Consider the following 23,986-nt stretch of genomic DNA (forward strand, 5'->3'; position numbering starts at 1 on the left):
CAGTAAAACAGCACAGCATACCAAAACAGGACTAAACTAAATGTATTGCTCCCATAGATAGAAGAATTCTAATTATCCAGCTATATGAAAGAAATTTCTAGCCCAGCTTCTGGTTAGCGTCCTGTCACCTTAAGACGTAGCTAACAATAGATACAGTAATTCCAGGTATATAAGATCCATTGCACAGTAGTGCATATGAGGATCAAATTAAAGAGGTGCTGTAGTGTGTGAACTTGGGGAATGTGTGTGTGTGTGTGTGTGTGTGTGTGTGTGTGTGTGTGTGTGTGTGTGTGTACAAAAATCATTGACTTTGCAGCAATTAATGATATGGCTGTTCATAGAGTTGGTGAATTATCACTGTAGGTGGCTACAGGGAAAGAAGAGGAGGATGAAGAGAAAGTGAAAGGGAGATTTAGCAGGGTTTTTCTTCCCTGTTCTCACGTCTGCTACGTCGAATCTTTAGCACCTCACAGACACAGGCGTCTCCAGTGGACGTGATTCGATGTTACAGCTGATGGCGACGATGGCGGCAAAACGAGACATTTGTACCAAGTACCTGAGAGAAGAGACACACAGGAGAGGAAGGAAAGCAGGGAGGGAGGGAGATTGTGAGTGTGTTCCAGCACCATTCCCTAATCGTCCTGCACCACATAAATATTTCAGTTGCACACACACACACACACACACACACACACACACACACACACACACACACACACACACACACACACACACACACACACACACATGTTGCAGAAACTGGTGTGTGCTTCCTCTGTGGCACTGTCACTGTTCTTGTTCAATAGGACTTGCACAGCTGCCAACACCACAAGTCTCATATTTCTCTGTGTGTGTGTGTGTGTGTGTGTGTGTGTGTGTGTGTGTGTGTGTGTGAGTGTGCGTGTAGGAGGATACATTATCCATGGTGCTTAAATTCATGGTGTCAATCATTTATATTGTTTTAAATAAAATGGAAATTAAAAAAAAGATGATTTCTTATTTCCTCCTTAAACAACGGACTTTCTTGTGTTCTCCTTAACAATTACTGCATAATTACTGTACAAGTGAATGACATAACATAATTATAAATATCTCTGACCCTTCAAACAAATGATGCCACTAGAGCTGTCAGTCCTGTAGTCATCTCAAATACAATTTCCTCCTAATCTTGATCTAAAGCAGATTCATACTATTAAAACCCCCCCAGTAAAACTCATACTCAACATTGATTACAAATAAAATTGTACAGAGCTGTACAATTTATGTTAATGTAACAAATACAGTCCTCTCTGAAACCACTGCAACGGCAAGGCCAATTGATTTGTTTGTGCAATACACCTAGACATTTAGGTTTGAGATCAAAAATTGGATATGAGATGAGAGTTTAGGGTTTCAGCTTTTATTTCCTGGTATTATATCTAGATGTGTTAAACAACATAAAACAAAGAACCTTTTGGATCAGACCACACAATTTTTAGGTGAGTAAAAGTATAGGAACAGATGAGTCTTGAAGTAAACAAAAGTAAATGTAAATTGCTATTATTTCATCTTCTGGGAAACATGTAAATATCTTATGTAGCTTCTAAAGGTCAGTACTAAATGAAAAAAAAAAAAGATCTTTAATCAAAATAATAACAAATTTCACTGAATCCTGTTCAAAAGTTTACACACCCCTGGCTCTTAATGTATCGTGTTGCCTTCTTGAGCATCAGTGAACGTTTGCACCTTTTGTGATAGTCGTGTACGAGTCTCTCAGTCGTCCTCAGTGAGAGAAGACGGATCTCGACATCATATAGTCGCTGTTGGAAAGGAGTTAAATATGCAGAAGATGATGGAAAGTAAAGAATGTGCAGGACCTGGAGGATTTTTCTGAAGAACAGTGGGCAGTTTAACCGCTCATTACCAACAAGGGACTCATGAAGAACTCTCACAAAACATAAACACAGTCTCTGATCATCCAGGTAACGACACACGGGATTAATAATCAAGTGTGTGTAAACTTTTGAACTGGCTCATTTGTGTAAATACAGTTATTATTATCTCTTGTGTTAAATAATTTCTTCTATTGTAGTTTATTCTAGGAATGTACACCCTGAAAGCAATGATAGTTCATTGCAGAGCTTTGACTTTTGTTACTGTATTTACTTTGTTGTTCTCAAGAGGAAACTCTGTGTAATATACACTGGCACATACCTTCATTCATTTATCTTCATTCAACACTATCCTGGTCAGGAGTTTGGTGGTTCTGGAGCCTATCCCAGGAACACTGGGTAGGAATACGCCATTCCATCACAGGGTATCATTCACACACCTAGGGGCAATTTACCGTAGCCAATTCACCTACAAGAATGTTTTTGGGAGGTGGGAAGAAACTGGATAAACTGGAGGAACCACAGGAGAGACTGTAAACCAAACTCAGGATTGATCTTTGGACTCTGGATCTGTGAGGTGAATTGCTGCACTACCTTTCTGCCCCATGATACATACAATAATTCATTATTTTGCAGAGGTGTACTACTTGTAGTGTAAAAAAAAAAATCCAAAAAGGTATGGCCACATGATTATACTTTCCAACCCAGTTAGTTCTTAAGGACTCTAAATAGGAAATACAGACCTTGTTGCAGGATATTTGGCCTGCCATCTCTAGCACACTGATATTACATTTCCATCAAATAAAATGTCCACACTCTCAGAAAAACAGGCACATCTTATTATTGTACCTTTAAAATGTGGATAAAGCATAGCTTTAAAAAAAAAAGAAAAAAGATTTAAGGCACATAATGCACCTAAGATACACTTTATGCACCTTTCTAGGTAAAAGAGGCATAGCAAAAGGTACAAAAGGTGTACTACCCCAGCAACAACAAATGGTACAGTTTAGTATCCATTTTTTTCTGCATGTATACATCCATGTGAAAAAATAAGTACACCCCACTGAAATTGTTGACTAGGCCATTCAATAAGCATCCATTTCTTCCTTTTGAGCCATTCCTTGGTGGATTTGTGAGTGTGCTTAGGATAATTATCCTGTTTAAATGTCCATGTTCGGTTCAACTTATCTTCAAGCACTCTTTGATATGATGCAGAATTCATAGTTGAATCAATGAATGCAAGCTGTCCAGTCCCTGAGGAAGTGAAGCAACCCCAAGCCAAAACATTTCCACCACCATGCTTCACAGTTGGTATGAGATGTTTCTCCTGAAAAGCTGTCTTCAGTCTGTGCCAAACATGTCTGCTGTTACTGCTGTTACTGTGGCCAAACAACTCTATCTTGGTTTCATCTGCCCAGATCACATTATTCCAAAAGGGCTGCTTTGCCTATATGCTCATTGGCAAACTGTAGTCTTGCAAAGGCTTTTCCCTGGCACATCTCACATGCAGGTCAAATTTGTATAATCTCTTTCTGACTGTAGACACATGCACTTTGACACTAACAGTTTCAAGACTTATTAGCAGGGAACACCAAAGGGAACACCAGACACTAGATATGAGAGGGGAATATATAAGACAACGGCATGGTCCTGTAGGTTCATTCTGTACAACATCAAGAAAATCAGAACCTATCTCACCGAACAGGCTACACAGATACTAGTCCAGGCTCTTGTCATATCAAAACTGGACTATTGCAATGCACTACTCTCGGGCCTCCCGGCCATCTCCATCAAACCCCTTCAAATGATTCAGAATGCAGCAGCACGCCTTGTCTTCAACCAACCCAAGAGCACCCATGTCACACCCCTCTTCATCTCCCGCCACTGGCTTCCTGTAGCTGCCCGTATCAAATTCAAGGCCTTGATGCTCACGTACAAGACCTTGTCTGGAACAGCACCCCCTACCTCAACACTCTCCTGAAGACTTACGTTCCCTCACGCAAATCTGGGATCGGTTAACGACCGACGCTTAGTAGTGCCTACTGTGTGGCTCATGGTCCCTTTCCAGAACCCTCACACTAACTGATCCTAAGTGGTGTAATGAACTGTTCAAAAACAGCTAAAGACCCACCTCTTCCGTGAACACCTAACTAACCCCTACAAAATAATTAAAAAAAAACCTTACTCTGGCTCTTACATCTCTACTTTGCTTACTTTGCTTCTTCTAGAACTCAATTACAGATCTTGTATAGTAGCACTACTTGCATTGTTCTCAGCTTGATATATCGCTTTGCTTGTATTTCCTCATTTGTAAGTCGCGTTGGATAAAAGCGTGTGCTAAATGAATAAATGTAAATGTTAATGTAAATGTAAGACAGGTTCCACCTGCACTCCCTAAGCAGGTTCTAATCACTGTCACCCAATCTTGAACACCTGTTTCTAATTTTATGGATTTGAAGGTGTGATAAATGTAGGGGTGTACTTACTTTTTCCATGTGACTGATCAGTTTTTTGTTCATTTAAATTGTGAAAATTACGACAAAATGTCAATTCTATGTGTCATTTGATAGACTGTATCAACTTTATTAATAGGCACTGTTTCAAAGAAGATCAAATGTTTACTAGACCAAATATGTCAAAAAAGCCAACAATTCCCATGGGGTGTGCACTTATTTTTTCACATTACTGTAAATGTCAAATAGGATGTGGTTAAAGGCCAACCTTACACACCCACCCATCCTGTACCATCAGCTCCCTCCCATCTCCCCCTGCAGGCTGCGCCATACTGGGAAGAGTGGCTCTCCCCAACTGCTGTGATTAGAACGTAATGAATTGTCTAGACAGTATTCATCTGGATTATGTGGGGGTCTCTTGAGCATGTTTAGCATTAGCATAGTCCTGCTGTGCTGCTATCTCTGGAGCACTTTTCATACAAATGCAAATACACATAAAGACCTAGGGATGTCATCTCCTCTCTAAATCTCACAGTGGATTGGAAAGAGGGGTGATTAAGTTAGATTTTGGCAGATTAGGTTTTTTTTTAGGGATGAGTAGGATTTTGGAAATGTTGGAGGAGACGATTCAGCTACAGTTTACTGTGACACTGGCCTCGCACTTATGACTCTGCAGGCATGCACGCACAAGTTTGCATGAGGGAAACACAAGTGCCAAGAAAATAGAATAAGCAGAAGAGTAGAGCACAGTTTTTTTGCCAGCTGTATAAGAATAGTCAATAAAGTTCATACAGCTCAAGCAGGGTTTTTGCTGCTAAAGAGCTAAAAGGAGAGGTCTCAGCAAGGTCATCCACAGCCAGAAAGGAAATGTCTTGGACGAAACCCAATGATCCGCTCCATTACAATACAAGCCGAGCCTTGAAGGAATTCACTGAAATGGAAATATGAGTACAGTGGTGCATTGCTGTAATGCCAGATTCATTCTTTGTGGTCAGGAGCAATACACACTGTTACACACTGAAGTAATGCACATACTAGTATGGCAGTTATGGTTATTTTATTTAGCTGACAAAACATTTGCATATGAATTATATATATTCGAATTATATACATGTCACACTGAATTTTTTCTCTGTGGCGTATCTATAAAATTGCCATTTTTGCGAATGCTTTTCTTTCAGTTAAACTTCCTAGTGGCAAGACTGACCTTTAGAATCATGGTTATGGTTTTAAGATTAAAAACATAATAATAAAAAAATCAGAACCCTCACTACAAATCTCAAAATTTAAAATCTTGGAAACACAGATTTTAAGTAAATTAGGCCATTTACATTTCAGGTCCTTCAGGACTCCCAGGGAAAAATAGACGATTTTATGGTCAAACATAAAACAAAAAGCATAACACATAAAAAAAAGGTCTGATGAGCTACTCAAATTGTTTTCTACACTTGTAACATTCTACCTAGGTAGGCTATGCTAACGGTATTTCACTAGCAATCGTTAGTTGGCTAACAGCAGCAGTTTCTACCGTAGAATGTAAAATCATTAGATGCGCTTAGCACAATAATATCTTCCATTTTGACTCCACTTAACTCACCTCTATGTCTCTTTACTTCATAGTCATGGATGTGAGCTTAGCAAATGACTCAGTTTGGCTAAATACTGGATTTGACCACTCAGAAAGCATCTACTTTGAAATGGGAATCCCAGAAACGTAACGTTGTGAGGTGTTAAGCAATCACTCAACTAGAAAACTTAACACTTAGCATACAGTAAACATACATATTAGCTGGTTTATGCAGCAGTACTTTGGACCATTATGCAAAAATCACCCAGAATTTATTATGTCGTAATATAGGACTTACTAGTAATACTTAAACAGTTTGCAAGCTGAAAATGTAAGTACACTGTAACTAATATGAAAAAACGAAAACAGTTATACTTCAGTACTGAATTCTAAGAGGTAATAGAATAGTGGTACAGGTAATAATTGTTTTATGTTAGCTACATAAAAAACAAACATTCACATTAATTTAATGTTCTCTGTAATGTTCAGATATATGTCTTAGCATCGAATACTGCTGTGTACTTGAGATTTTCCACCACTGCTACTGCAGACTTGTACAATACGCACCAAATCAAGATTTTACAGTTGAGATTTTTGAATGCTATAAATGGTATTTATATGCCTTTGAATATTTCTAATCTACAAGCTGTGCCATACAAACCCAATAGTTTTATATAATAACTATAGCGACTAATATATTTACTATTCATATTATATTACCCTGCTGAAAAAAACCCCAATAGAAACTATCATAGAAATTCAAATGGTTTCCACTACAATTACCATTACAAACCATCAGCTAACCATTATTAAACATACCATAATTGGTCCTTAGTGGTATCCACTAGACATAAGATGTCATCAATAGAAGGCAACAAATTACCAGTAGAGACCCACAGGGACATTATAGTTTCCATTAAAAAACAATACAATTCCCATTTTAACCATTACAAATTCTATGAGGAGTTCTATTTTTTTCCCCCATTTGTAATATAGGGAACATTTGGAATAAATATCTTTAACATATTAAACAGATTTTATTTTAATATCAAAATATTATTGAGCATTAATATTTAATATACAAGGTATGTACCAGATACTACTTGTGGTAGTAAATGTAATTACTATCTACTTATGTATTATTTATGTACTACTACTACTACTACTACTACTACTACTACTACTACTAATAATAATAATAATAATAATATATTTTTTTTGTTTTTGACAAGTAATCAAATAAAACACTTGTTTTGTAGATCAAGGATTTTCTAGTGTTGCTCAGACACACCAGAGGCCAGCAGTTCAAGTTTGATGCGTTATGGTTTGTAATATCAAAGCCTTAAATTGGACTCTGTCTCACCTGTAAATCACATAAAGCATAAAAGCATCAGCCAAATTATTAAATAGAATATTATCACATTAACATCAGGATATTAACATGCATACTCACACCAGGTGAACATGTATACAATGAGTGGATTACGTGATTGCATTTCAGACAGAGAAAGGGATAAGGTTCACCCTGACTTCTGACCTTTCTGGTATAGGAAAAGGAAGTGACCCCTTTCAGCCTCGAGCCATGTCGATTACATTTATGTTCGTGTGTAAGCGTGAGACTGGGAGTGGTTAAAGTAAATCCAATGATCTGATGATTTCGAGTGCTTACGCCTACTCCTCTTTGATCTGTTCCATCTCTTTATGCTATTCACCAGACTGAATGAGAGTGACTGGATTGTCAATAAAAATGGTTTGTGAAATGGTATAGCCATTATGGAAGATTCCTCTCTCGGTATCTCCGCTGATTCACGTGCTGATGAATAAAAGATGCGGTCTGATGCCGTAACATGAGAGAAAGAAGAGTTGAGCTCAGGGGCTCAGGAATGTGAAGAGACAGATTGGTGATGACAGAAGTGTGGTGACATCACGGAGAGTGAGACCTCTGATTGGCTGAAGGGCCCCAGTGTGTCTCTATAAAGTAGCAAAAAAGCCTCATTTCTCTTTTCTCAGCTGCTCTGACTTTTTCTTCAGCTTGCATCACACACGTGCACACACACACACACACACACACACACACACACACATACTCATGGAACAGCATTCACATGTACCCATGTATGTATATATATATATATATATATATATATATATATATATATATATATATATATATATATATATATATATATATATATATATATATTTATATAAATAAAATGTCCCTTAATATCTGATATATTCTCTATAACAACAACAGCAACAACAGCAATAATAATAATAATAATAACTACAACAACAACAACAACAATACTACTACTACTAATAATAATTAACTATTATTATTATAATACATTTTATATAATTATTATATTATTAATATAATTTTTTTACAGAAATAATTTAATGGCTTATTATGTTTTTTCTGTTGTTAACTGTTAATTATTTATGCATTTTTGGCAAATAATTCAATTTATTTTAATTTTCACTGCAGTGGTTGCTATGCACCAATTAGAGTACACTGAAAGAGTCTGTAATGCTAATATACCGAAAACAGCCTCTGTGTGTGTGTGTGTGTGTGTGTGTGTGTGTGTGTGTGCGTGTGTGTGTGTGTGGAGAACAGACATTTCCCTTTATCAGTTTGACATACTGATGCATACACAGGTCTAGGGAGCATTTTTTGCCTTCTCATGAGAAAAACTCTGCTATTTTACATCTGTCCTTAAATAAAACCAGTGTCATAAATAAAACATAAGACTCCTTTGCCTCTGAATGGTAAGGGGATATTTACAGGTGGCTAGAATAGGAGTTAGTTTTAGGCATCTTTACTCTGCAAAGCCTGATCAAGAATGCGCTCCTTCCCAGAACCGATGGCATTCACATTGCCCTTATTCTACTCATGTGACTGATCCCATTGAGGCCTGACACTACTTCCTGAGTGCACAAGCTGGAAGCATTGCTCACGTTCCCCGCCTCCTGTGTGATTTGCATGGTTCACAGACAAGCGTTGAAGCAGCTGTCAGTCATTTGTACACTCCCATTGTCTGACTTGACTCATTTTCTCCATCCCCAATTCTGGACATCTCAACATCTCAACTCACCCATCCCCCCCTTTACCACTCTGCTACAAAAGGTAACTAGAAGTCATCGCCGCTGCGCCCGGTTGCTATGTGGATGCCATGACAACCATGGTGGATTGCACACAGGGCTCATGTATCGAATGGCTGTAATGGATTGAACTTTGGGGGCTGTAAGGAGAAATTACACATTTAGAACGCTTTCCATTTTTTTTTTGTTCCTGAGCAGTGGGATGGTTGGATGGACAGGGAGGGTCAGCGCAAAATGTCGGCTATTTTCAGCCACACAAAAGCCCACGTCATTGCCAGTTAGGCAAGACAATATCAGAATTGGTCAATTAAGTGGTTTTCACGGATGCAAGGCCACAGCAAGGGGCTGAAATGTCCTAGGGAACATGCAGGGAAAGGCAGGGAACAACAGCTTCCAGTTAAGCATAGAAGCTGCACTGTGCTCAAATGAATCTGAACAGCTTGTAATGAGGATGTAGGAACTAATGCTCCAAATAGATGCAGGGATTTTGGAACACATTTTCCCTAGACACTCTGTCAACATTGTTTCAAATGTTAATAACATTTATTAACCATCACAACAGTAAGCTTTTGGAGTATAATAATAATAATAATAATAATAATAATAATAATAATAATAATAATAATAATAATAATAATAATAATAATAATAAAAGCTGCAAGCAGCATTTTTGGGGGCCAAGCACTCAGACTCAGTGAGCCACACATTCACAGACATGCTACAATTGTTGCATAAGCAATCACAGGAAAGCAGAGACATAACTATAGGTAAAGGGATTCAAGAATAATGTGTAGTTTCATGCATTTGGGAGAACAGTTTTGAATATCCTTTGATAACTCTTGTTTAGACAGGTCTCAAGATGATGTGAGCCAAATTTGGTGAAGATTGGGCAAAATTTGAAGGAGGAGTAGCAAAAATGGCACTTAGATGTAAGCATTTTTAGCATGTCATTGTAAATTTTGACCAGTAAGTGGCACTGCCATGAAATTTGTTCCATAGCCTCAGGTCATGGTCCTGAAGACACAGCTTCACATCCTGTTTGGTGGCTTCACTGTCAGATTCATTGGCACATTATAGACAAACTGTACGGAATATTCAAAATTCTTTTGATAACTTTTGATGATGTGCTAAATTTGATGATGATTGGAAAAAAAGCTGTAAGGAGGAGTAGCGAATATATATATATATATATATATATATATATATATATATATATATATATATATATATATATATATAAGCAAAATCCAAGATGGTGGAAAATTTTCAACACAGTAATTGAGGGATGCCTGGCTTTTACATTTTGGACACATGGTTCAAATGTGTTATGAGCACAAATTAGGCCCAAATTTGACCCAATGGTAGTGCTAGATCGTTGGCACCACTTAGCCCAGATTTGGTCAGAATGTTGCTTAGACCCTGTGTCCAGATTTCACAACTGTTGACCAGATGGTTCTATGGGCTGCCATGGACACTCTAGCAAGAAGAAAAAGACGCAGAATAATCATAATAATAAAAGGTAGAATAACAGCAGGGGGCTTATGCACCTTAGGTGCTTGGCTCCCTAATTAGATATCTATATTATAAATAGTTACTATTATTATTAAGTTGCAAAAACTGTTTATTTAAATTATATATTTAACAATACATTAAATTTTATCCGTTTGCTATTTTAATGATGTAGATTTACTGCTAACATCATTTATATTATTTATATACATGTATACAAATTTAATATAAAACGATTATTTTAATAATAAAACAATTTTTACACTAATATATCAAATATTCACTTCAAATCACAATACTGTCAGGTTCAACCTTATAATTGTCAGGGTCTCAAGGTTTCAATTCAAGATTTCATTTTACCAACAGTAGATTCCATAAATCTCTAAGCTTATGATGCCTGACTGAATTTTTTTTTGTCTCATTTGTTTAATTAGGTTCTCTTTGTCTAATCAGGACTTGTGTGAAAATCTGATGATGTTTTTGTCCATATTTATGCAGATATATTGACCATTCGAAAGGGTCCACAAACCTTCAAACACCACTGTACATGTATCCTCCATAAGAGTCGACGTAAACAATTAAAAAGATTTATTCAAGTAGGTCTCAAATGTAACATGATTTTTATTAATTACATTATGTGATAGATTTGTGTTGATATTAGTGTGTGCTATGACAATTTCCAGGTTGACTTACATTAGAACATCTTAGTTAGTGCATGTCTGGTATGCCAGAGTCACAAAATGGAGATTTTTTTTATATAGCTTGTGAAATAAGGGTTCAGTTGGAAAACTCAAATGAGCTTAGCATTTCCTAATGCTCTGTAGTGCTGTAACAGTAGCGCTGTACTTAAATAAAGTATCAGTTTGCAGTTTATAAGATATAAGATATAAGTTTATGTACCCATAGATTGTTACAGTGGTGCTTGAAAGTTTGTGTACCCTAGAATTTTCTATATATCTTTTCAATACATCAGATTTTCACACAAGTCCTAAAAGTAGACCGAGAGAACCCAGTTAAACAAATGAGACAAAAATATTATACTTGGTCACTTATTTAGTGAGGAAAAAGTTCCAATTGGTCATATTATGCAGAAATATAGAAGATTCTATATTCACCACCGTAGGTGTACAACAGGGTTGAGATCTGGTGAGTGTGAAGGCCATAGCATATGATTTCCCTCCTCATTAAGCCGTTCAGTTAGCCCTTGTGCCTTGTGGATGGGGGCGGAGTCATCCTGGAAGAGACCACACCCACCATTAGAGAAATGTTAAGAAGAACTTTGTATTTATTTGCAGTGACAGTGACTAAGGGGAAATTGAGATACCAAGTCAGTATTACATTCTAAGGCAAGTAAATGTTACAACACAACATTATGTCACTTGATTGAGATGTTATGTCAACTGGACATCAAAATTGACTAAGCAGATAACTGACACCTGTTAGAATATGCCTTTATGAATGTTTAAGTAGCTTTTTGTCAGTTCTCATAAAGGTCTTATGTAGGTTTCATGTAGCCAATAAACACTTGCTTTAAAGGAAAATCTTTCCACTGGATACAATTTGAATTACATGCCCAAAGCACGAAAGAGGAAGTTGACTGTAAGTATATTTATTATTCTGTTTTGTATATGGGGTTACCTCAGGTTATCTGCTTACAATACAGCCCCAACCAATGCAAATTAGATTAAAATAACTTTCAACTTGTTGACCCATATTGTCCTGTTCTATGCCATCAATAGTAAATTCCTCGCAGTAACTGTAGAGAATAGTAAGAAGATCATTGTAAAAATAAGTTGACAGGAGTTGACAGGGCACCCACAAATTAGCATCTGAACAAAAAAAAGTTGTCATTGTATGAAAGGGCCTTTTTCCAGACTTTATTCAATCACCACAAACACACACACACACACACACACACACACACACACACACACACACACTGAGGAAGAGTGTGATGGAGAGGGCTAGGAGACATAGAAAGATGAGAAAGATGTGGAAGACACAGTGTAGATCAGACAGCTTTAAGAATGAGGTGCAGCGCAGGGCAGGAAGAGAGCAAGGACAAGGTGCTGAAAACGAGAAAGCGACAGAGAAGGGAAGAAAAGGAAGTGACAGAGAGACTGCATGAGGTCTCTCGTCCCTGCAGCATTCCTGAAGAGATACTTGGCAGTGTGTGTGGGAAGACGGATCTGTATTCTCTTTGTCCAGCTCCTTCCCTTGTCCTTCCTGATAGGGAGTCTTGACGGGAGACGCCACAAACGACAGGCTTCCAGAGATAAGAAATCTGAAAGGAATCGAGCACTTACACACTGACGCACGCATACACACTGTGTGATGGATTTGTAACGACGTCTGTCCTTATTAATCATCATAATTGAGTTTACAGCATAAAAAAATGGAAAACTAAAATCCATTCGCTATTTGCTGCTGATTGTAAATCTAGATGCACTAAATTGACAGGAAATAAAGGTAATATAACATTTCAAGATTTTTCTGAAGAATGGAAGGGAAATACTCTTGATATTTGAACATCAAGATGGAGTAGCTATTTCCTTCAGGCCCTGAGATTCCTCCAGCCCATCCCTCCTTTCCTCCCTCCTCTCCACTCCCCGAACAGTAGAGAAGAGGCGGATCAGGATGCCCGGCTCTCTGTGCCAAAATCGACTGGGCTGACGTCTCCATCCTAGCAGCTGTTGGGGGTTATGGTTATAGCAGGATTTGAGTTTTTGGATAATATGGAGGCCTCCACTGTGCCAGAGAAATTATTTTGAATTTAAATGGCGAATAGGACTTGCTGCATGTTGCTGAATCATTTGGTCCTCTAATGCTATGAACACAATTAATACATCGATAAAACATGCCATAACATGACTGTTATAGGAAAATAATCAGTGATGGGGTCGTGAAATGTGGCCCGACATGAAGTGAAGTTAATGTTTCCAATAACAGCATGTGTTTTATTCCTCATTCGACAGCAAATGACCAAAATCAACTAGTGACACCTACATAAGCCCTTCATGACAACTGATAAAGCACTATACTCTATAAACATTTTCTATTTCACATTAAAACTGAAAAAGCAGTTTAAAGGACAGCGGACTTTTGTTGGAATTAGCCTTAATAATAAAAAAATTTCGTAATGTAAACTTCTGTTATTTTTGAAGAAGGGCTTATTCAGGCATAATGTAGCTCAGCTTTAACCAAAGAGAAGTGTTCCCAGACTTCTCTGATCACATAATGCTGATCAAACCAATCTCCGAGTCTTATAAATGGTTTAATTCAATCTTAAATCTCTTTCGGGACTCTGAACAAACACCACATGGCTGGAAATGTTCCTGCCAGGCCAAGCTGGTACAGCACTGCCCCGTGTAATCCGCCTAGAATCAGTCATGCCAAGCCAGGCGCTCTGTGTAATGCCACCCATAGCCCCATGTCCAACAAGTAGGTCTGCTCAGGATTACCCAAATATCCCCAGCATAGCAAGGCTTCTTCCTGAATGTCCACACGACCTGATCATAATTCCCAAGCAGCACGGATATGACTAAACCCAGCCTTTATTTATAAATCATAAATATCCCACATTGATCACTGTTATATAACTGATACTGAAAGATTAACAGAAGGTGACCCTTATCTAACACTTCTATGTAGTACATCAGTTATACATACATATGGTATGCGACTATGTGTAGTTATGAAAGTGAAATCTTTCTGGAGTTCATACTCGAAAGATTGTTTATCACGTAAACTAATTTAGAAATTACGTGATTCAATTATTCTTCACTAATATAAAAGTTTGCTCTTCTTGGATAAAAAAAAAAAACCCCAAATATTATTGAAGTCAACATCAAGTTTGAGAGTAATAGAGAGCAATAATAAATACTGTGTTCCATCTAAAATGTAAGCTTTTTTTTTAGTGAAGAAAGAAGCACATTATGTGTGGAATATATATTGTTCCTGAACTGAAATCTTTTTTTTTTTTTTTTTGCATGTTTCTCAACCACAAAATATGATTCTAACATTTGATAGTCCTCCGGGAGTGAAAAGGGGGAAAATTGCATCTAAAGAAACTGTGCCGCAAGAACATCACAGACATTTTGAAAGTCAGTATATGATTACAAACTGAATTGAATTGGCTTATGTTCATTCACTACAGCAAGTAAATCAGTCCCTCCAGGACTTCTTGATTTTGCAGTTGCAGAAATGAATGCAAAATCAAGGAAGGTGCTTGCAATTTTTTAAAAATTACCGCAGATTTTCTCTAGATTTGGGCCAAGACACCTCATGTGACGTCATCACAATGAGTATTCAATCAAAGCATCAAACATGAGTACAGCTGAAAGGTCTTATTTACCAACAAACCACTGCGAAAGACTGTGCACAACAATTTCGTGTAATTCAAGTAGTATTCCTAAAATAAAAGCACACACACACACACACACACACACACACACACACACACACACACACACACACACACACACACACACACACACACACACACAAACAAAAACCCTGCACAAGTTGCATCTCAAATTTCGAAATAAATCAAGCATTTTTGGCCACAACAATCACAAAAAAACTCCAAACCCCAAATCCTGTACGAACTGGGAAGTATCTAACAACTCGATCAAAGAGTGACATTCACTGTTTGAGGAAATCACACTTCACGAGCATAGTTTTAGACATCTTTAGAGACAGACTCACTATTTTTTACCACAGAGTTTGTTAAACTGGCTCCTTATTCACCATCAATTTGGTCATTTACCAAATCTCACCCATTATCTAGCTCTCCCTTATCACACACCAGCTACCAACTAGGAAGGTGAGGATTAGCACATAATTCCTCTGAGACATATGAAGCCAGCCACATACTTTTTCGAACTGTAGCTGAACATTTTGAAGAAAAGCACTATCTGACATCTTCCACACAAATTTCCTGACAGACACTCACGATTGGCTAGTGTTGCTGTGATTGACAAGAGAGATTGACAAACATGCCATCACTTCCACCCAGTGAGAACGTGCAATTTTTGCTCTCTTGGACTCCTGGTCATGGATGGTCATGTCATTGTTGGGATTTGAACTAATGCTTTCCAAGTATGTTATTGGCCGAAAAAACCCCAAATAGTTTTACCAATAATTCAAGCCTGATTTTTTGGTCTTTTTTTTTTTGGCTGTTTGCCAAAATTCAGCCACAGTAATTTTCTCCACACCAACAAATTTCATCAAACTCAAAACTTTGATTTGGTTATCTTTATCTTTGCTTATCTTTAAATAACTTCAAATGAATAACTTTATATATATATATATATATATATATATATATATATATATATATATATATATATATATATATATATATATACATACATATATATATACATACATATATATATATATATATATATATATATATATACATATATATATATATATATATATATATATATATATATATATATATATATATATATATATATATATATATATATAGTATAACGTGAAACATCCCAATTACTCTACTGTTTCTGTCAAGCAGCATAATTAATTCGGGAAGAAGAGACATGCAAAGGGCAACAGGAAAACGATGGATTAAATTCACATGGAGTCACTTCCTGTGGGAATGGCAGTGACACTCAATGGGGCCGCTGGCTGTCATGGGAAGCTTCGCTGGGTATGAATGTCGAATGGACACTCCTACACACTCTCTCTCTCTCACTCTTTCATTCTCTTTCTTTCCCTGTGACCTCCTCCCCCTTTCGCCCAGTCTCTCTATGACCCCCTGTGTTGCACTTTTTTTTTTTTCATTCCTCTCCCACACTGTTTCCCCATTTTGTCTGTTTCATATCTCCACTTTATTTCTCTTGGCCCCCACCCCTTCACACCCCCCAAACTTTTTCCACTCTGGCCGTCTCCCTGGAGGTTTGAAAGGGGTCATGGGCCCTGTTTAGCCTACGTGGACTTTCACTTCCCTAAGAATCTCAGTCATGCAGGCGTGCACGGAGAGACAAGCTTGCGTTCTCCACTTCATGTTGTTTCATGTGTTGGTGAAGTTGACCTCAGCAGCAAGAATACTGCTACAACTTACAAAAATAATATAAGCCCAACAGTGTCTGCCATAAATCATGGACAGAAATTGGCTTTTTTTTAATAGTGCAAGAACAGTTTGGAGATTTCTTTCTTAAATTTATGGGGGAAAAATGCCACAGAAGGGGGGATATTAGATTATTTTTTTAACCCTCAGCAGCATTAATGTTTTAAACTAATTCAAGCAGTACACACTCATTAGTTGAAAAATAATACTCAGGGATATTTTTATAGCCCTAAACTATTCAGTCTAACATTCTATACGTCTATACATCGATGTGTGACTAGACAGCCTTGTGTTTGCTTTTCTTTTCTTAATTTCCTTCATTAGTATCATTTCAGCAGCCCAGGATTTTTATTTTTCCCAAGCATGACTTTGACTGGTTTCTTTTTAATCTTGACTGGGCTCACTGCTTTGTACCAAGGCCAGACCTTACAGTGCAGAAAAAATTTATGACTTCATATTGCTCTGTTTTTAAAAAATTTTTTTTTATGACTTTCTGAAAGCAGCAGTTGGCGATTGTGCTCTTTGCTTAATCATTGACTGACTGTGCAGGAACAGAAAGTACAGTAGAGTGACTTTCGGAAATTGAGGACCTGAAACCATTCAGGCACAAATCACAGTTTTATTGCTTAATGGAATAGGCCAATAGTTTCAGTTTTTTTATTTACTCCAAATTCATTGTTGTTACATGCTTGGGTTTAAAGGCTTGTTTTGTCAGATAGTTTATTATTGTACTTGTCGAAAAAAAAAAAATGTATAACAACAGTAACAATGAGCCATTATTTCGCAATTAGACCCAGTTACCTGTAATTCTATACAGTACAAATTCCACACATCTGATTTCCACTGTGCCAATTCAGTCACAATGTATGACACGATCCCAATAAAATCTATAACAGATTGTGTGATAAAGTTTTCTTCATGTCACATTATACAATGAAGCTCTTCTAACGAGAGACCTGTGATTAAAGAAAATGACTCCTCATGGCATCAGCCAGCATGATACCGACTCACGTGGAAAACGGGATCGCATAAACAGAAACAAGCCCTCGTTATTATTTTAACACACTGGTGATGTTATGAATTTTCAGCACATTTTAAAAAGAGATTAAAAAGAGGAGTTTGCAGCTGTTCAGGTCTGGATAAAAAAAGGAAGCACATTCTTCAAAGTGAGCTTGAGGAAATAGGTTTTTTTTTTTTTTTTTGTCCATTAGCATGCATGAAAGCTTTGCAACTCACTGTATGAGAGGCCAGGCAAGTAGGCTGGTACATTGTGTTAATTAAACTGCTTAGTTTGTATTTGTATTTGTATTTGGTGTAATCCTATGTTGTCCTTCTTTTGGTGGTTTTTAGACAAAAATCCTAGGAGTGAATTTTAATAATAATTAAAAAAAAAAAAAAAAAATCAGACACTGCCAGAACTTTTTCAGCTGATTTTTTTTTTTACAAGCTGCGACAACAAAACCAGGCTGAAAATGTCTCAGTGTAAACCCGGCTTTAGTTACAGGAACATTCTTCAAAAAGTGACATTAAGGTAAACATCTTTCCACATGAGATTAGCTTGTATTATTCTGAGCTGGAATATAACCCACTGTAAAACCGGATAAGTTCATTTAACTCAAAAAATTGGAGGAAACTAATTACCTCAAAATTTTTAAGTTGATAAATCTATTTCTTTAAACCACACTTAAATATAACTAAAATGTATTGAGTTATTATTATTATTTTTTGTATATATATAAGTGTATTTGGCTTAAAGAAATTGATTTATCAACTTAAAAATTTTGAGGTAATTAGTTTCCTCAAATTTTTTTGAGTTAAATGAACTTATCTGCTTTTACAGTGCAATAAAGAGTTGCTGCAGACTCCCAGTGTCTGATTCCAGAGATTTCAACATCTAAAGTTTAAATGTAGAGTTTACAGTGTTTACCCCTTGCTGTATTGATACCAGAAATGCCTGAAAACCATACTGTTCAGCTAAAGGAGCGGTTAGACTAAAAACTCTAACCACACAAACATCTCTAACCACAAAACTAACTGGACCATGAAGTTGATAAAACTTCATTCATTTCATTTGGCTGTCATGCCGGCTCCACATGCTCTAGTTACCCTGCATAAGAAGGCGATGATGTCCAGGAATGCATCACTAGCTACAACATTTAATCGATCAGTAAAAGAATAAATGAAAAGATTTACAAGCATTTCGATTTTTTTTACCAGCTTTCAAAATAAATGGCATTAATATCCCATCTGTGAGGGAACACTGCAACGCTGCATTAGTGGTACATTAAAGATTCAAAAAGCATTTTGTATTCTGAAATTAAACCTGGTTGTGTTTATCGGGTTATTTTTGTGTGCGCAGATTTTTCAAATAGTACCTATTAATTTACTTCATGAATTTTCAATTATACTAAGTGACAATAATTAATAATGAATTCTTTTGCTTCACCAAAGAAATAGTTTTCACTGAGAACTTGCCAGAAGCAGCCTATTTGGGAATTTTAAGAAAAACCTCCCAAAGCTGGTGGAAATCAAAGCTTCATTGGGATTAATATAAATTTAAAACATAACATTTTTGAATTTGTTTAACACTTTTCTTGGTCACTGCATAATTCCATATGAGTTATTTTATAGTGTAAAAAATCTTCATTATCTTTTAAAAATAGTAGGAAATGCTATAAACGAAGACCTTCTATGAGCAGCGGTGTATAAACTTTTACTGGTGATACACATGTACAATGCAATTAAGACACTATGTACGGCCTGACTGATCGAAACACTCTGATTGAACTGATTTGTCAGCTTCATGCACTCATTCGAACATGTTAACTGATCCAACACAGTGATTCAAACTGATTCAACTGATTCACTTGGATTTGATCAAACTGATTCGAATTCTTTGATTGACTCTGCATCTTGATGACTTTTAAAGTTTTATATGAGTCTGATAATACAGTCAGTAAAGCCCAATGGTTAGAGCTTAGAGTTAGTCTAAGTGGACCTTCACTGTAAAATGTCCACTGATAATACGTCCTCTCTCGGGAAAACCTTCAACGCTGTTAAATGAATGTGGCTGATTTTATAGCATCCATCACTCCTGGGTCGAGGTTTTTTTCTCTCTCTCAGAGTAATCAGATCTGCAGCTGACACACAGCTCTCAGCGGAGCGCTCATAACGATTGGCTTCTCTCATATACACACCTACACCTTTTCAGGATGTCTCATCATCTCAGATTTATCCATGGATCCTCTATTTACCCTACAGCAACACTAGTAAGAGTATGGACTAATGTGAAGGAAGAATGATAGTCAAGGTGCAGATTGATGGATGAAGGATGTGATAGGATAGAGATATGGAAAGGTGGATGACAAAAATCGAGAGAAGTCAGAGGTATGGGGATGAAGGATGGAAGGCAAATACGCAGTGTACTTTGCTCTGAAGGTTATGCATATGTGTCGTAAACAGGAATGGGTTTAATAATCATAAAACATGTCTCTAAGCAGCTGCTGCCAGAGCAAAGGTCATAACAGGTGAGTGTGCATGCTATACCTGCTGTGACCTCATTATCTACTGATAGGATCATCAATCCTTCTTTCACTGCATTATCACTTTCAGAGGCAAAATTGTCCTTTTACCTCTCCTATTTTATTTCATCTACTGATCTAGCTTATCCTATCCCATCCCATCCTATTCCATTTTTTCCTATCCTATCTTGTTGTTGTTATCCTATTGTATCGTATCAAATTTTTTCATATCCTATCCTATCCCATTCTATCCTACACTGTCCTGTCCTTGCATTCCAACCCATCCCATTCAATCCCACCCCACACCACTTTATCTCATCCTAACCTATCCTATACTATCCCATTGCTATCATATCCTATTTTTATTCTTACTGGATTCTGTATTGTGTGCATAGTGAACACATCACAGTGGGAGCTGTAAAGTACAGCATTGGCAAATTCCATCTCCTCTTTCTCCTCTTTCTCCTCTTCTCTCACTGCTCATCTGTGGTAGCCATTGCCAGATAAAACACCCCCTTTATCAGAATCCTAACACCATGGAGCACCCTGCTGAGTGCCTGAACTTATGCTTCAGATGAAGCATGCATCACTTCAGCTAATATTTACAGTCAGGGCTTAGAGTCAGGATTATGGGAAGTGGTGGCTCACTGGTAAATGCTTTGGGCTATTGACCAGAAGGTTATAAGTTCAAATCTGAGCATCACCAAGCAGTGGGTCCTCAAGCAAGGTCCTTAACCTGCAACTGTTCAGTTGTCTCTTGTCTCAGTTGTAAGTTGCATTGATAAAAGACTGGACGAATTGTAGCACATCTGAACACTGTGTTGAAGTGAGTTCTAGTACTCACTCGACGTGACACAAGCTGAAGGAAAACTAACTTGTAATAAATGTAAATGTAATAAATGAAATCCATATTTTTCTTGTTCATTTCTATATTCTCTAGCTACAAAGCATCTGTCCAGTGCTACATTCACTGGCTGTTGGAATGAATGACGGCATCTGTCCTGTCCAATTTTTTCAGTCCTTAAACAAACTGCTACTCGCCACAATACCAACACAATTGCACGTACATACAATTACAGTGTGTATACGTTTCCAGCAAAACTTGTGCTCCCCCCACTGCTTATTATTTACACTTCTCCTCTGTCGTCTTCCAGTTTGTCATTAGTGATTGACACATCTGCTTGTTGACAGTGAACTCACCCCAGAGGAATTTGTTGTTGAACGAAACACAGCTTTTTGGTGACAGTCATTTTCTCTGACATGAAAAAAAGTCAGGAAGATGGGCAGAGTGATGACTGATGAGCAACACGTCCTGTTAGTATTGTCCTTTGTTGTTGGTAAAACTGTTTTCTGATAATGTGCTGTCAACTATATTCAGAGGAATGTGACCATGCAGACTACATATGTGACTGTTCTACAGGGATGCAGTCATGTCAGAGCTGCAGTCACCTCAGTGATTTCACTTACTTCATTCTCCTTTCTTATAGTACACATGTGTGTAATTTGGTTTCGCCTGAAAATATAGGCGAACACTATTTGGATTGTCTGCTCCACAAACCATCTATAGACTCTAATGAATGAAAAACAACTGAGAATTCAACTGAGAATTATTTATTTTTCAACATCATGTCGCAAACCTTATCAATAAAGTCCACATGAATTACATTTTCAATTGTAATAGGACTAGGGATGAGTTCATAGGCTATAGATTATCTCTTAAATATCAACAACCACAAAGTGTTGACATATTGTTTAAAGAATTAGTTGAAAAGCTGGTTAAAGACAGTTAGGATAGTAGAGGATAGGATAGGATAGGATGCACCACGACAGGACAGAAGATGACAACATGACAGGAGAAGAGAGTAGAGCTAAAGAGAGAGGTGGACAAGAATACTGTTGGATAGGATAGTACAGGACAGGAAAGGATAGGATAGTGCAGTAAAGGATTGGATAATGGATAGGATAGAATAGGATACTTTACTATAGGATAGATTGTGACAGTACAGGACAGAATACAAGAGTAGAGGAAAAGAGATGCATATCGGAATAATGATAGATAGGATAGTACAGGCCAGGACAGGATAGTGTTGAGTAGGATAGTGTTGGGCAGGATAGAATAGGATACAATAGGATACAAGAGGACAGGACATGATAAGATAGGATAGGACAGAATAGCATACTGTAGGATAGGATAGGACAGGACAGGATAGGACAGAACAGAACAGGATAGGAGAGGATAGGACATGAAAAGATAGAATGAGAGTACTGTACATCCCCAATCCCCAAAAAAGTTGGGACGCTGTGTAAAATGTAAATAAAAACAGAATGCAATGAATTGCAAATCTCATAAACCCATATGTTATTCACAGTAGAACATAGAAAACATATCAAATATTTAAACTGAGGAAATGTATCGTTTTAAGGGAAAAATAAGGTAATTATGAAATTGATGGCAGGAACACATCTCTTAAAAGTTGGGACGAGGGCAACTAAAGCCTGGAAAAGTAAGTGTTACTAAAAACAAAAAGCTGGAGGTTAATTGGCAACAGGTCAGTAACATGATTGGGTAGAAAAAGAGAATCTTAGAGAGACAGAGTCTTTCAGAAGTAAAGATGGGCAGAGGTTCACCAATCTGCGAAAAACTGCACCTACAATTTGTTGAACAATTTCAGAATAATGTTCCTCTGTTGTGAATAGAATATGGGTTCATGAGATCTGCAAATCATTGCATTCAGTTTTTATTTACATTTTACACAGCGTCCCAACTTTTGTGGAATTGGGGTTGTATATTGGAGGACACAATAGGATAGCAGAGGATAGTAGGGTACAACAGGACAGGGAGGGAAGGAGAAAATAGGATAAAATACAGCAGGGCAGAAGAGAAGAAGAATGGATAGGAAAAGAGACGTGGATAGGTATAATGATGGATAGAAAAGTACAGGAAAGGATAGAATATTATAGGATCGGACTGGATAAGATAATAATGCTCATATATTGACCAACAGATATAACAAGAATGAATACTTTGAATGATTAATAATAATAATAAAAAACTACACATGAAATACACACAAAAGCAAGTGACAACACAGCCCACCAAGACCCAACCCCCCAACACACACACACACACACACACACACACACACACGCATGTTCAACACTCAATGGACAGTTCTGGTGGGTTCTGTGTGGGCCTGTTAATAGTGGAGCACTACTGTGTTGCCTTTTCAGCTGTCTAACACAATGAAAAGAATTATGAGTACAGAAGTCCATTCACGAACCTGACTTTGCTCTCGTCACTGCCACTCACACACTGCTGGCGCCGAACCAAAAGCCTTGAGAAAAAGTCCAGTTCTGTTTCTGGTATTGTCCACAACAACGGACAAAGGAATGTGCAAATATTTTCAATTCCAGCTGTGCTTCATGCAAAGACTACGCATGGATGCAGACACTTATACATCGAAACCTAAAGTTCAAACACTCATTTTGCTGCAGGATCCTCAGGAAATGATAACAAACAAAGGAATGCAATTCAATTTTTTTTAAAAAAAACCCCTTGAAACTTGTACTTGACTGCCGTTAAGTAATGTGAGTCCCATATCTGAACAGGAAGTGTGTTTGCATCATAAATAGCTCTTTTGCCAACTCCTCATAAATCTGCCTCATTCATAAAGGAAATCAAATAAATATAGAGACAGCCACAGAATCAGCAGCATTGCATAACCCAACAACCCAACAGAATACCAGACACTGTAGTGTGATAAAAAGAAATGTGATTACTGTATACAGTATATGGATCCAAACAGCATGGGCCTGAGAGGTTATTGATTAGCTTTCCAAGAACGCTGACAAACTGGTATTGA

The 23,986-nt window shown here is 37.3% G+C and overlaps 1 long non-coding RNA gene across 1 annotated transcript; it reads right to left on the reverse strand.

Annotated features, from left to right (window-relative positions):
- Positions 1–342: 342 nt before the first annotated feature.
- On the reverse strand, positions 343–23,559 carry LOC124628693 (uncharacterized). The gene is made up of 3 exons (XR_006983303.2): positions 23,405–23,559; positions 11,621–11,739; positions 343–556 (listed from the first exon to the last, which is right to left on the reverse strand). It is a non-coding gene; the product is annotated as an uncharacterized LOC124628693 (long non-coding RNA).
- Positions 23,560–23,986: the final 427 nt, after the last annotated feature.

The sequence above is a fragment of the Ictalurus punctatus genome, chromosome 12, assembly GCF_001660625.3.
Source record: "Ictalurus punctatus breed USDA103 chromosome 12, Coco_2.0, whole genome shotgun sequence".
NCBI classification, from domain to species: domain Eukaryota; kingdom Metazoa; phylum Chordata; class Actinopteri; order Siluriformes; family Ictaluridae; genus Ictalurus; species Ictalurus punctatus.